Below are 13237 nucleotides of genomic sequence, written 5' to 3'. Positions count from 1 at the left end.
AGCAACTATTTGACTAGTGTGTTGACTATCCAATAAGCATTTGCTTATCAGATAGTCAACTAGTCGTTCACATCCCTAATGCAATTAGGGTTCAAGGCCTGGGTTCCATTCATTGATCCACCACAGACTTTCTGTGACCTTAAACAAGACATTTAGTCTTTCTATGCCTCAGTTTGCCATCTGCAGAATGGGGACAATAGCACTTAGGATACAGACACTAAAGTTTCGAGGAGTCCTGTGGCACCTTATAGACTAACCGAAGTGTTGGAGCATAAGCTTTCGTGGGCAAAGACCCCCTTGCATCTGACGAAGTGGGTCTTTGCCCACGAAAGCTTATGCTCCAACACTTCGGTTAGTCTATAAGGGTATGTCTACACTACCACCCTAGTTCGAACGAGGATGGTTAATGTAGGCAACCGGAGTTGCAAATGAAGCCCGGGATTTGAATTTCCCGGGCTTCATTTGCATATTGCCGGGCGCCGCCATTTTTAAATGTCCACTAGTTCGGACTCCGTGCCCGCGTCTACACGCGGCACGAACTAGGTAGTTCAGATTAGGATTCCTATTCCGAACTACCTTTACTCCTCGTGGAACCTTGTAGTGTAGATATGGCCTCCCTCTTTTATCTTTGCTGTGTAACAATTCCCATCAGGAGGGCCTTCTCTCCAACATTAACAGCTAAGGCAGTTTCTTCAGGCTTTCCCCATGCAAACTTATTACCTCTTCTTTGATTGGCAGCATGCTGTGGGATAAATTAATTGGCATCACACTCATAACTCCAAGTTTCTAAACTGATTATAAGATCAGTGTCCATAGTAATGAATCTATCAGTTGGAGGAGAAAATTCTCTGCTAGCTGTCTGTGCCAAAGCAAAAACTGATGTTAAGCTTTTCATGGATATTTTCCTATGTGCTGTATTAGCAAGTGCACCAACTTGAAGGTACTGTAGAATATCTGTCCACTTGTTTAAAGTAGTGAAAACTTATGGATAGATTCCTTGTCAAAACTCAGTTGTATTTGCAGCAGACTGCATCCAGTATGATAAGTGAAAAAAGTAGAGACTGCAGCTGTCTTGGCTTTGAGCTATCTCAATGTTTGCTACCTGACACAATGCCAGTTACTGATGATTTTGAAGTAGCTAATAGACAGGTGTAAGCTTTTTTGGATGAATGACAAACTGTGGTTTTCTAGAGGCACTAAAGAACCATGACTCAAGATTAGATGAGCACTCATCTTCATTTGGATGCAGAACAACCAAGGCAATAGATTATTTGAATTCAGCGTGAAGTCAGTAAAGGCCATTTGGGAGAGCCATTCTGTACTATGCCAAAGTTTGCATAAGCCATCAAAAAAAAAAAAACAAGAAAGAAGTAACAGTTGTTGTTTGAGACAATGTCTCTCTTGGAACACTTTTGCTTCAATTCAGGGTAAAGTGCAGTAATATGTTCTTGTAGCTAGCAGATTTTTATAACTACAGAAATAATACTGCATTAAAAATGACAAATGTGTTCACATTTTAATGGGCAGAGAAAGGCTCTTGAGTCAATGGCTAGCTGTGCTTCACAGTTTCTTGAAGAGGTGTAAGTATAGAACCATTCACTATAACAAGAATTTCTAAGAACAAAACTATGTGCTTCTGAAACCAATGTCAAACCACTTAGTGTCTCTCAGTTCTTTCCCACTAATCCTACTCAGGACAAGGAACAGTCTGTAGGTGTCTAAGTCAAAATGCCTACTCATATACGAATTTGCCTTCTTTATTAGTGTGACACCCTGTACCCTATGTTCACCACTTTTTATATGGCTATGACATGGTTTGTACAAAATATGCCTTATGAGGTATCATTTGAAAACTCATAATCTGCTGAACGTTGTTGTCCCATTAAGGGTACGTCTAAACTACATGGCTCCGTCGACGGAGCCATGTAGATTTGTTGTTTTGGCAAAGTCAAATGAAGCCGCGATTTAAATGATCGTGGCTTCATTTACATTTACATGGCTGCCGCGCTGAGCCGACAAACAGCTGATCAGCTGTTTGTCGGCTCAGCGCGCTAGTCTGGACGCTCCCCTGCCGACATCAAAGCCCTTTGTTGGCAGCCCCAGTAAACCTCATCCCACGAGGAATAACGGGGCTGCTGACAAAGGGCTTTGATGTCGGCAGGGGAGCGTCCAGACTAGCGCGCTGAGCCGACAAACAGCTGATCAGCTGTTTGTCGGCTCAGCGTGGCAGCCATGTAAATGTAAATGAAGCCGCGATCATTTAAATCGCGGCTTCATTTGACTTTGCCTATGTGTCTAATCTACATGCCTCTGACGACAAAGGCATGTAGTCTAGACACAGCCTAAGATGTGTGTAACATCACTGTATGGAAAATTGAGATTTTGCTATAAAATTGTCAGTGAAACATGTTGTATTCTGCATAACACCCACAAGCTAGCTTTTCAGAGCAAAGACTCACTGAGGTATCAGCATAGCCAAATAAACCATTGGGGATTATTAGATAATTATAATTGGACATTCTTCAGCAATGGGGAAGTATAAACAAGATGTTTACATTTTCTCTCTGATACCGTGTGAATCTCACGTACATGGGATTGTTTATCTATGCCCCGGCAGGGTGAAGGGAGGTAATTCAAAAAGAGTGGGGAGGGTATAAAAAGAAAGGACAGTGACCTCCACAGGACCCCTCTCTCTTCTTTCCATCTCTGCTTAAGAAAACAATAACTCTCAAAGAAATGAACAAAGGAAGGAGTGATCATGGGCTGGAAAGAAACACTGTGTGTGAAATGCATTTGCAGCTTTTACTTTTAAGCCTGATACCTTGATAAATTTTAGGAATTAGTTTTCATGGTAATCCTTTTATTTCTTTTATAACCAATTCTGATTTTTATGCCTTACCATGTATAGTCACTTAAAATCTGTCTTTCCCTAGGTAATAAACTTGTTTTACCTAAACCCGTATGTTTGGATTGAAGGGTTTGGGAAACCTCCACTTGAGACAAGGCTGGTGCATGCAATCACTTCCTTCATTGAAATGATGGACTATCTACGGGCTTGCATGGGTCAGTAGTGCACTGGACAATACAAGATGCAATTTCAGAGATGCAAAGCTGTGGAGATGCAGCTGTGTCCCTGTGTATAATTCTTGGATGGATTAGCATAGCATTCATGTATTAACCTGAGGGTCACTGTACATGTGAGGGGCTGTGTGTGAGCAGAGCCTGGAAGGGTTTGCTGTTCAAAAGCTGTGTGAAAAGCACCCCAGGCTGGAGAGCTAAGGAGACATAGCAGTTCAGATAGTGCCTTGAGGAATGTCACAATTGTTCAGTATGCCAGTGAATGCTTAGCAGGAAAGTTTAACTTTTTTATGAAATAGTATTCAAGGCTTCAAGAAGTTCAAAGATACTTATGGCTCAACTATAACAAATAATTTGGAACAATTTTAGGTGGGCGCATGTATTTCTGTTGCTTCAGCTGTAGGGATGTTAACCTTATGAATTCTTATCGGTTATTCAACTATTCTTTAGTCTCCGGGGGTGAGGCCAGTAGTCAGTGAGATCCAGCCCCACTCCCAAGGAGCCCCTTGCTACTCCGGACTGCTGCCTATCAGAGGGAGCAGCACGGGGTGCCAGATGGAAGCTGGACTGCAAGGGGAGCCAGTTTAAAAACTAGTTCCCTTCGCAGACTGGCTGTCTGTTGCCTCTCACTGCTGCCTCTGATACAGAGGCAGCAGCATGGGGTGGCAGCAGCCTCTGTCAAGAGAGGGGTCTGAGCTTCCAGACCCGGTGCAAATTGGAACTGAGCTGGGCTGCCCGCCCACCTGGCTCCTAATACACTTTAAATGCAGAGCTGCAACGGGGGTAGGTCCCAGACCTGGGACAAGCCAGGACTGAGCTGGGCTGCTGGCCAGCCTCGTAAAAAAATTACTCTCAGGGAGGGAGGAGGGATGCACGTAGTCTATAGCATTAACCTATTCTGCTGTAGATTAGGATAGAGGGTAGCTGAACATAAAAGCCTGGATCTAACAAAGGACTTCTGTAAATACTTAAATTTACACTTGTGAATATTCCCACTGAAGTGAAGTACTGTGGGGCCTTCATTACAAAGTCCTATCCATGAATTGTAAGAAGGTGCTCTGTGATAGTACATGCCAGAGTATTGTGTATTGTCTTGTATAACAATCCTGAATGTAAAATATGCTGATCTGTCAAATCCTCCAGACACTGTAAGATATAAAATGTTTGCATTTCTGAACAGTGTATATAGTGTTCTGTATTAGTGATTGCAAATTATCCACAGCAAGGACTGGGGCTTTTTATATGTTTGTAATGCATCTAACAAAATGGATTGTTTGGGAAGAATGGCTATTGCACAAGAGGGTTTTTTTGCGCAAAAAGGTGCTGTGTAGATATGCTAATCTGCATTGCATTTATATAGGCTTTTGCGGAAGAAGGAAGCTGTGTAGACATAGCCAAGGTGTTAAAGGAGTAGGCCAAAACCTGTGTCAAGGTCAGGTGCAGCATCATCACTGAGTCTGTGTCTCAGGGACAGGAGCTGGGTGGCGGGGAGGGAGACTGCAGGGTGATCTGCCAACTTCGTGAAGCCAATGAGCTGTGCTGTGCACTGCCATGCTAGCTCCTCTGCATTTATTTACTGACAAATAAAACTTGTAGAATTTTGCAGACTTTTAAAATATTGTGCACAGAATTTTTAATTTTTGGTGCAGAGTAAAATCAATGGAGGCTGGACCCCTACTGGCAGGTCTGGCATTGCCCAACAATGGCATTCCATTGTTTAGAACAAAATGTTGGGGTTAGCTAGCCAATTGAATGACAATTATAATGCTGGTCTCTCTCTTGAGGAGACAAGGGCTTTTAATACCCAGCTGGCAGAGACAAAGAGAGGCTGACAAGGTTTCATGGTACAGGTCGGCCTGTTAGAGAGCACTACATCGCTGTGTAGACTTGCTGAGTGGCCAACTGGGAATGGGCCTGAGCAGTGAGGTAGCAAATGGTGGATTTCCCTAGGCAGCATGCGATAAGATTTCCAAACCCAAGAACTCAAAAATTAGAAGACAAACCAAACTGAACACAAGAGATTATTTTTCTCAACCTGAAATCCGTTACCACATTTATTTCCAGTGAAGGTATCTCTTTCCTGTCCTTGTGCATACTGGCACCAGGTCCTGAAATGTCACAAGTTGGATAATGATGTGCTCCATTTTAGCCAACCGTGGAGTCCTGCTTCAGACTAGAACATTTCATCACCCCCTTCTGTGTACTCATCTGACTGAAGCTAACTGCAGGGTTCTGCATCACTGGACAGCCCAGTCCGCTTTTAGCCTGCCTGTTGGGAATGTCAAATGAAACCAAAATTAAGTTTTGGAATAGAATAAATATGGTAATTATGTTCTTACAGTGAATATGAATCGTATTAAAATTACCTCATTCATTAGTACTCATATTGTGAACTTATTAGATGTTCTTAGTTAATGCAATGCTTTTAAAAAGAGTTTGAGAGGGCTTTTATTTTAATGTCCAATGCATCTTGTTTTCATGTTTACAGAGCAAATGGCATTTTTCTTGGAATAAAAATAAGAATGATTATTTGATTCCAGATTAAACATTTAAAAATGTCCTGTGGCACATTATATGTGTGTGATGATTCATTTGTTGTGATTTCCATATGTTCTCTGAAGGGGTAGTCTCAGAGCAAAACTATTGGTACCATATGGAAACATGTTTTATTGACCTCTACTGTATTTTTACATTACAATATATTATTTGTATAACATTTTATAAAATACTATGACAGTTCACATCTTAATTCATGCTTTGGTTACCATCTGCATATGGCACTAGACTGGGACCCAAATTATAAAAAAAGATGGTGTGTGTGTGTGTGTGTGTGTGTGTGTGTGTTTGTGTGTAATCCGATCCCTATTGAAGTAAATGCTAATTGTGTCAGGAGGGTCAAGATTTTACCCAGGATCTTGTATAGATTTAGACAAAAAATATGAAAATGTAATCATGTGGGTATATAGTACTCATCCTAATCATTAGAGTTATTCATGAAGACATGCATAGGTCACAAGTATTTTATTTTATTGTTTTGGAATATTGATGGGATCCCATGATTGAATGGGATAGTACAAAGATACTTTTATAGACAAAATGGGCCATATGTATTCAGCACTCTTACACACATTTGTAGTCAAATGTATTCATTTACTTTTTAAGATTTAACAATAGCATAAAAGGTGATCCAGAACTGAGTCTGTATATTCTACCTCTAATAACCCACAAGGTCAACTACAGACAAAGCACATCTATAATATTTTGAGATTGCTATTGAAAAATTACTTTATATTATTGTAATGGACAAATACAAAAAAATTCTGATACTTAATATCTAATACAGGAATTCTTGCAGAACATGAAATGTTAAATGTTATAACAGGTTTTTACTTTATCTGTAACTAAAGGTCATCCCAAATTTACTAACATTAAGTGGAATGAGCAATTGTTACTGCAGCTCTTAAATTCTGTCAAATCCTTTATTAGAGGGTGATCCTTCAAACAATTTGTTCTTGGTTCAACCTGTAACCTTTATTCAGGAAAGCTTCCCATTTAGAGTATGTCTATACAGCAGAGTTATTCCGGAATAACAAAGAGTGTGTCTACACTACAAGCCTTTATTTCGAAATAATGGCATGCTGGAGGACTTCTTACTCCTACTCCTGTAACCCTCATTTCACGAGGAGTAAGGGAAGTCAAAAGAGTATACTTCCTTTAACTTCCTGCTGTGTAGACAGCACCAAAAGCCGAATTAAGCTGTTTGGACTTCAGCTACGCAATTGATGTAGCTGAAGTTGCGTGGCTTAATCTGAGTTTTGCCCTGCTGTGTAGGTGTACCCTTATTTCAATGGAAGGTTCACCTGATTAAGAAGTATAGGACAACATATCATGCTGTGTAGCACTGTGCCAGTAGTTATACAGAGGTGTGTTGGAATTAGAGCATGAGATCTCACCGTAGACCGTTCTAGGGAAGGAGCAAAAACCTTCAGGACAGATTCCAAATCAATATTTAGAGATAGGCTGAAGCATGAAAAAGTGTTTACAAAGTAGTAAAATTAAAAAGCAAAATTCTTTCTGCTCTGCAGATGAAAAAAATTAAAGTAGACAGCAAAGTACAGGAAAAGAGTGAGAAAGAAAGTAAAGTGTGATGCAATTGATGGGGGCAAATGCATTCAGAGGCTTCAGCTAGGACTCAGGAAAGTTGTGTGTTAAAAGGTGATTTGTCCATTATGTTTACTTGCATGAAACAAGAATCAACAGCAAGACTAAACCTGTAAACAGCTGTATTAAGCCTGGAGATTCCAGCAGGTTCTTTTTATTTTTAAAATATGTATTTACTTTTATTAATATAATACAGCGTGCCATAGAAATTGCTACAAAGCACATGCCGTTGTGTGGATAGAACTGAGGACAAATTATGGCCCACTCTGTATTATTATTCCCATTTTCGCAAGGCATTATGCTTTTTACTAATTGCCATGATGCAGTAGATAATAGATCATTTCTGTATCAAGTCAATGATATTGCATGACTGTAAATGAGGGCAGAGTTTGGTTCACAATGACAAATTAGACCAGCATAAATTATTATACTGAAATTTGTTGGCGATAGTAGATTTATAGCATATATAAATGTGAGGTATTTTATGATATATGGAAGCACACAAAGAAATAATCTCATATACACCTCCTAAAATACATTAATAGTAATTACAGATTATACTGTGGCTTAGCTGTATATAGTTAAAATAGCTAATACCGTTTTATAGAGTTTTATTCCTTGTTTTATAGTACAGTTTTGATCTAATTTACAGCAAATTGCTGTTTTTTAATATTCAAGGCTCCAATCAGCACTTTTTCCATGCTGTTGATACTGTAAGTTCTATACAGTTTCATTTAGAAAAAATAGCCTTTTTATGTAATTGTTATAGCCATGGCCACAATTTATCTGAACTAGATTTAATAATACTTTGTCAGTATCTTTAAAAATAACAAGCTTTGGTGTAGGGCAATATTTAAGAATAATATAGGTGAAAGATTTGCATCTACTATTTTCCAACATATTTTGCCTAGAAAACACACCAGATCTAAAATTATACATCTGTCTACCCATCCACTCCTAGAATTCTTGCCAATGGGAATATTAACTCTCTGTACCTTTTGAGGGGATTTGGCAGCTCCAAACCAAACTGCCTCTCCCTACATAATCAAAATAAGGCAGAATGCTCACATATAGTCCCAAATTTCTTGCTTGTTCTCTAATGAGCTTGCAACATTTTATACAAAGAACTGGTGATGTCCCATGGGCTATCAAATAATAAACAGAATATATTTATGAGTGGGGCAATGCTTAGTTAGTTAATGTTACTGTTGCTTGCTGTAGGTGTAAGCAGAAAGATTGTTCTCCAGAGAGAAAGTTGTTTTGTTTCCTATAGACTTGGATTTTATGCAGATCAAATCCTTTGAGCCAGCTTGTGGATAAATACAGACTAAATGCTAAACTATAGATAACATAATTATGGATGGCATGGGCAAGGTGACTTAGCAGAATATAATGCGGTTACAGTGTTTATTCTTTCCCACTCATCTCAAGTACAGTGTTTGCTAGCAGCACTCAAGCAGAACTCTTTAGTGACTGTTTTGCCAAAATGAGGCACTGGATTTTATCATAACATCACAGGGCCAAGTTCTGCTCATTCTCTCCATTTCTCTGCAACTCTTCCCTCTAGTCTCCCTGGGAACTGTGTATGAGTCCCTAAGGACATATTCAGGTAAAAAGTTGAGCTGTTAAAATCCTATTTGATCATTAAATTGTTCTCTCCTCCACTCAACCAATGCAGGATTGTTCACTACAGTCCATTTGCTAAGGTATTGTCCAATGTAGTTTTAAATATCCCAAGAAATCAGACATCCACTAGATTTCACCACTTCTACAGAATAATAGATCTTGCTGACTGATAAGTAGCAAAATTTTCCATGACTTAAAATCATCCTATCATTACATCTTATTTGTTCCATCCTACTTTCCTTCTTGATGCTGTCCACTCCCTCTTGTTGTTGAGTCAAATGATGCATATTCATTCTGATTATCCAAAAATATTGGGGGGAGCGGTGATATCTAAGCATTCTGGTAACTTGGGAAGCCAGAATAGAGAGATTGCATGACTTACAAGTTCAGCATCCTTTTTTTGTTGCATTTATTAGCTCTGGAGACTTTAGAGTTTAAAGAGACTTTAAAGAGACTTTAAAGACTTTTCACAACATACATTTTCTGTATAAAAATATTTCATGTGCTGAATTCAAATCTTGGGACTGAAGCCTTAGAGAACATATTATATCACAAAGACTAAGTAAATGATGGCCTGACAACAGAGATGCATCCATGGTTAAATGTTTTATCTTACCTAATTTAAAAATCTTTGGTTCATAAGGCAGAACCTTTAATTTCTATCATTTTTTGCTGTTCTCACAACTTCCTCCTGTTAATCAATAAATTTCTGATAGGGAAATGTCCAGAAATTTTGACACAATATTCAAGTGTGTTCACAACAATTGCACATAGAGAAATGGTATGTACTGCTCTGTTATGCTGTATCTTTACTGTTTAAAAGTGCTATGGCTTTTTTGCTGCCACATCACATTGCAAACTCATGCAATTGCTGTCCAATGTTATTTCTAGTTCACTTTTGGCATTACTGCTTTCCAGATTTTTCTTCCCTTGGAATATCTATGCTCCTGATTATATGTCTACTGCTGCATTAGCTTAGATTTTGCCAAGATGAATTTTTGTAACCTCTAAGTGACTGTGACTTGTTATTATTTCTGTCCTTTCTGGTTGTTGCAATCTTCTCATTTTAGTACCATTTATAAAATATATTAACCTGACATTTAACTCCTTCTTTGCGATAATGTATAAAGATATTAAATAAGACAAGGCCTAACACCAGTGCCTGCAGTACTTTACTAGATACCTCCGTCCAAGCAAAGTGTTATCTGTACAGCAAATTAGCGTGTGGCAAGCCAGTGTGTTACTCTACAGTGCATTAATTTGCTGTTTGTTGGCTGTGTGGACCCTTCTATCATACACTGAAAGTCCCCTTTTGATGTACTCCCCAAATGGGAATATATCACTACAAAACTTTTAATGTACAATAGCATGTCCACATGGCCAGTTACAGTGTGTCTACACTGCGTGCTTCCTTCAATGGCATATAGTGCACATACCCATGTAGCCCTGCTAGGCCAGATATAAGTAGCAGTGTAGATGGTGGAGCCAGTGGTGGATTAGCCATTGGGTCAATGGGGCCTGTGCCCAGAGGCCTCAGCCAAGTTGAAAGGCCCCAGAAAAATCAGCATCTCCATTCCCCCACCTTCCCTTCCCACCAGATTTGCCTGCTGGGGTGTGAAGTCAAGGCAAGAGGGCTTGTCACACTTTGCCTACCTGCTCCCCACTGCACAGGCAGAACAAGGCAAGTCCCCAACCCTGCTCCTTGGCTGGAGTGCCAGGTGGAACAGGGAGAACCTTTGCACCTCAACCCAAGTGCCAGGTGGGTGGAGCAGCAACCTGCTCAAGCCTTTCCAGGCTGCGTCACCTCTGCCTGAGCCTTTCACTGAAATATACCTGCACATCACAGTGTGGACACGCAGTATGCTTTTCCCCACGGTGTGTAGCTACGTGCACACTACACACTACTGAAAGTGGTACGTGGTAGAGGTATAGCCTTAGGGCTACGTCTACACTGGCCCCTTTTCCGGAAGGGGCATGTTAATTTCACAGGTCGTAATAGGGAAATCCGCGGGGGATTTAACTATCCCCCACGGCATTTAAATAAAAATGTCCGCCGCTTTTTTCCGGCTTTTAGAAAAGCCGGAAAAGAGCGTCTACACTGGCCCCGATCCTCCGGAAAAAAAGCCCTTTTCCGGAGGATCTTATTCCTACTTTGAAAGTAGGGGCGTGGCCTTGGGCGGAAGAGCGTGGCCTTGGGCGGAAGAGACGGGCCAGGACACTTCCATACTTCTCCGCCCACTTTGCCTGATTGGCCTGAGAGTGGGGGAGCGTGTGAAGTCTTTGCTTCACCATGCTCTCCGGAGAGACCCGCCAGCTGTTCCAAACAGCTGGCAGTTCCCTTTAGGCAACTGTGTCCCTGGCGGCGGGAGGAGACTTCACGCGCTCCCCCCACCCCTAAGTCAATCAAGGCCTGGGGGTAGGAGGAAGTGTGGGAAGTCTCTCGCTCCCTGCCCCTGCCCTGCAAGGGGGTGCCACACTTAGAGTCAACCACCATCTATTCAGCTGGTGGTTGACTCTAAGTGCTGCATGCCCAATTGGCCTGGGGGCAGGGAGAACGTGCAAAGTCTTTCACTCCCTGCTCCTGCCCTGCATGGGGCATGCAGCACTTAGAGACAACCCTGGTGATTGACTTCTAAGTGCCGCATGCCCCTGGCGGGGGAGGAGACTTCACTTGCTCCCTTGTCCCCAGACCCTGATTGGCCTGCGGATGGGGGAGCATTAGGGCATCCATGGGCTGGATCAACCCACTCGGAGGACTGAATCCAGCCCACAAAGGCCCTTTCACACCCTCCCCCCCACCCTAATACATTATCATCTATTGTAATCTGTAGTTTGTGGCCCTCCAACTGACAATGTCAGCATTCTACATCCTTTTAGCTCTGAGTATAAACTAGAGAAACTATGTGAAATCCTATCCTAAAATCCAATTGTTTTTTATCTGCCATCTTCTCTTTAGCTATTAATTGAATTCAGTATATAAGAGTCATAAGACCAGCAAAATGTGAGGGTTTTCATGGTGTTTTTTAAAATTCCTTAGAAATGATTGTAAACAAATTGGTCAAAAGATAAGCAACAGGATTACAAAATTACATTTTAAAAGCACTTTAAATAATTAAATAAGTCTCTGAGATGGGCATAAAGAGATGCCAAAGAGATAGCACAGATAAAAACCAAAATGAATGTGTGCAGAAAAAAAGATTTCTGAGAAAAATAAAATGTTGGGATTCTTGGCACATAAAATAAAGCCACCAAGAAGTGTATAAAACAGAAAAAACTGTATAACATTTATTCTAAACATTCTTGAAGTAAAGAAATTTGAAGAATATCAGAATCTGAGTTCCAGCCTTCAGCCTAGAAGTTGTTTGTTTCTTATCATATAAGTTGAGATACATTTTTGTCTACTATCTTGTAATTAAATGAGATCTATGAATTTGGATACTTTGTTGTCTGTATTTGGTTGGAAATAACAAGGAAGTCTGGAAATGCAAGCAGCAAATTCAGAAGTTTTCACTAATACATTTGTATGACTATTGTGGGTTTTCATGGGAATTTCTGAAAAAAAACCCAAGCTTTTTTTCTAATCACAAATCTGAGAAGCATTGTATTGACACAGTTGGGGCTGCTCTCTAGCACCTCCAAGCACAAGCAACAGTAATTCAGGCGCTTCCAGCCTTAGTCCCTAAGTTTGGGCCACCTGCTTAGAGCTGATGGCCTATTTCGTAAACTCGGCATCAGTCTCTACAGGTAAACACAAGTAACAAACTCAGAATCTGACTGGGTATGCCTTTCACCAAACAAAACCTCAAAGGCAAATTCTTTGTTGCAGTGCTGAAAGGCAAGGCACTTACCTGGCCACGGGGTTCTGAGCTGGCACTGCAGAACTCCTCCTCCCTCTCACTCATCTCTGACCATGCAAAGAAATAGACACTCCTTAGCTGGCCTGTTGACTCCCAACCAGTCAGCAGCTCCTCTTGGCCCTTCTAGACTTCTGGAGGACTAAAATCTTGTTGGTAAACTGATCTGAGGGTGGGGGGAGGGGAGGTGTCAGGATGCTGAATGCTTTCAGCATGGGGCAGAGAAAGCCTGTTGAATCTCAGTACACATATCTTTTAAAATGGCATTAATCAGCTCAAGACTTTGCCATATATTGTGGTTCCTGGCCAATGGTAGCTATGGAGCCAGCCCTAAGGTGAGTGGGGCAGTGGGTGGACCCACCCTGGCTGCCCATGTGCCTAGAGGCTGCAGGGACCTGGTGGCCACTTCCAGGAGCTGCTTAGAACCTGGACAGGTAAAAAGCCTTCTGTAGCCCAAGGAGAGGGAGGAGTTGATCAGCAAGGTACGGAGAACTCAGTTTGAGAAATGTTGGTGTACA

General features: G+C 41.0%; 1 long non-coding RNA gene across 1 annotated transcript; it reads right to left on the bottom strand.

Annotated features, from left to right (window-relative positions):
* Positions 1 to 5119: 5119 nt before the first annotated feature.
* LOC142826985 (uncharacterized) lies at positions 5120 to 12818 on the bottom strand. Its single transcript, XR_012901301.2, has 2 exons — positions 12714 to 12818; positions 5120 to 5347 (listed from the first exon to the last, which is right to left on the bottom strand). It is a non-coding gene; the product is annotated as an uncharacterized LOC142826985 (long non-coding RNA).
* Positions 12819 to 13237: the final 419 nt, after the last annotated feature.

This window comes from Pelodiscus sinensis, chromosome 1 (genome assembly GCF_052426305.1).
Source record: "Pelodiscus sinensis isolate ZL-2025 chromosome 1, ASM5242630v1, whole genome shotgun sequence".
Classification (NCBI taxonomy): domain Eukaryota; kingdom Metazoa; phylum Chordata; order Testudines; family Trionychidae; genus Pelodiscus; species Pelodiscus sinensis.
Note: the sequence above shows the minus strand (reverse complement) of the source record. Positions and strands in the feature narration are given on the sequence as shown.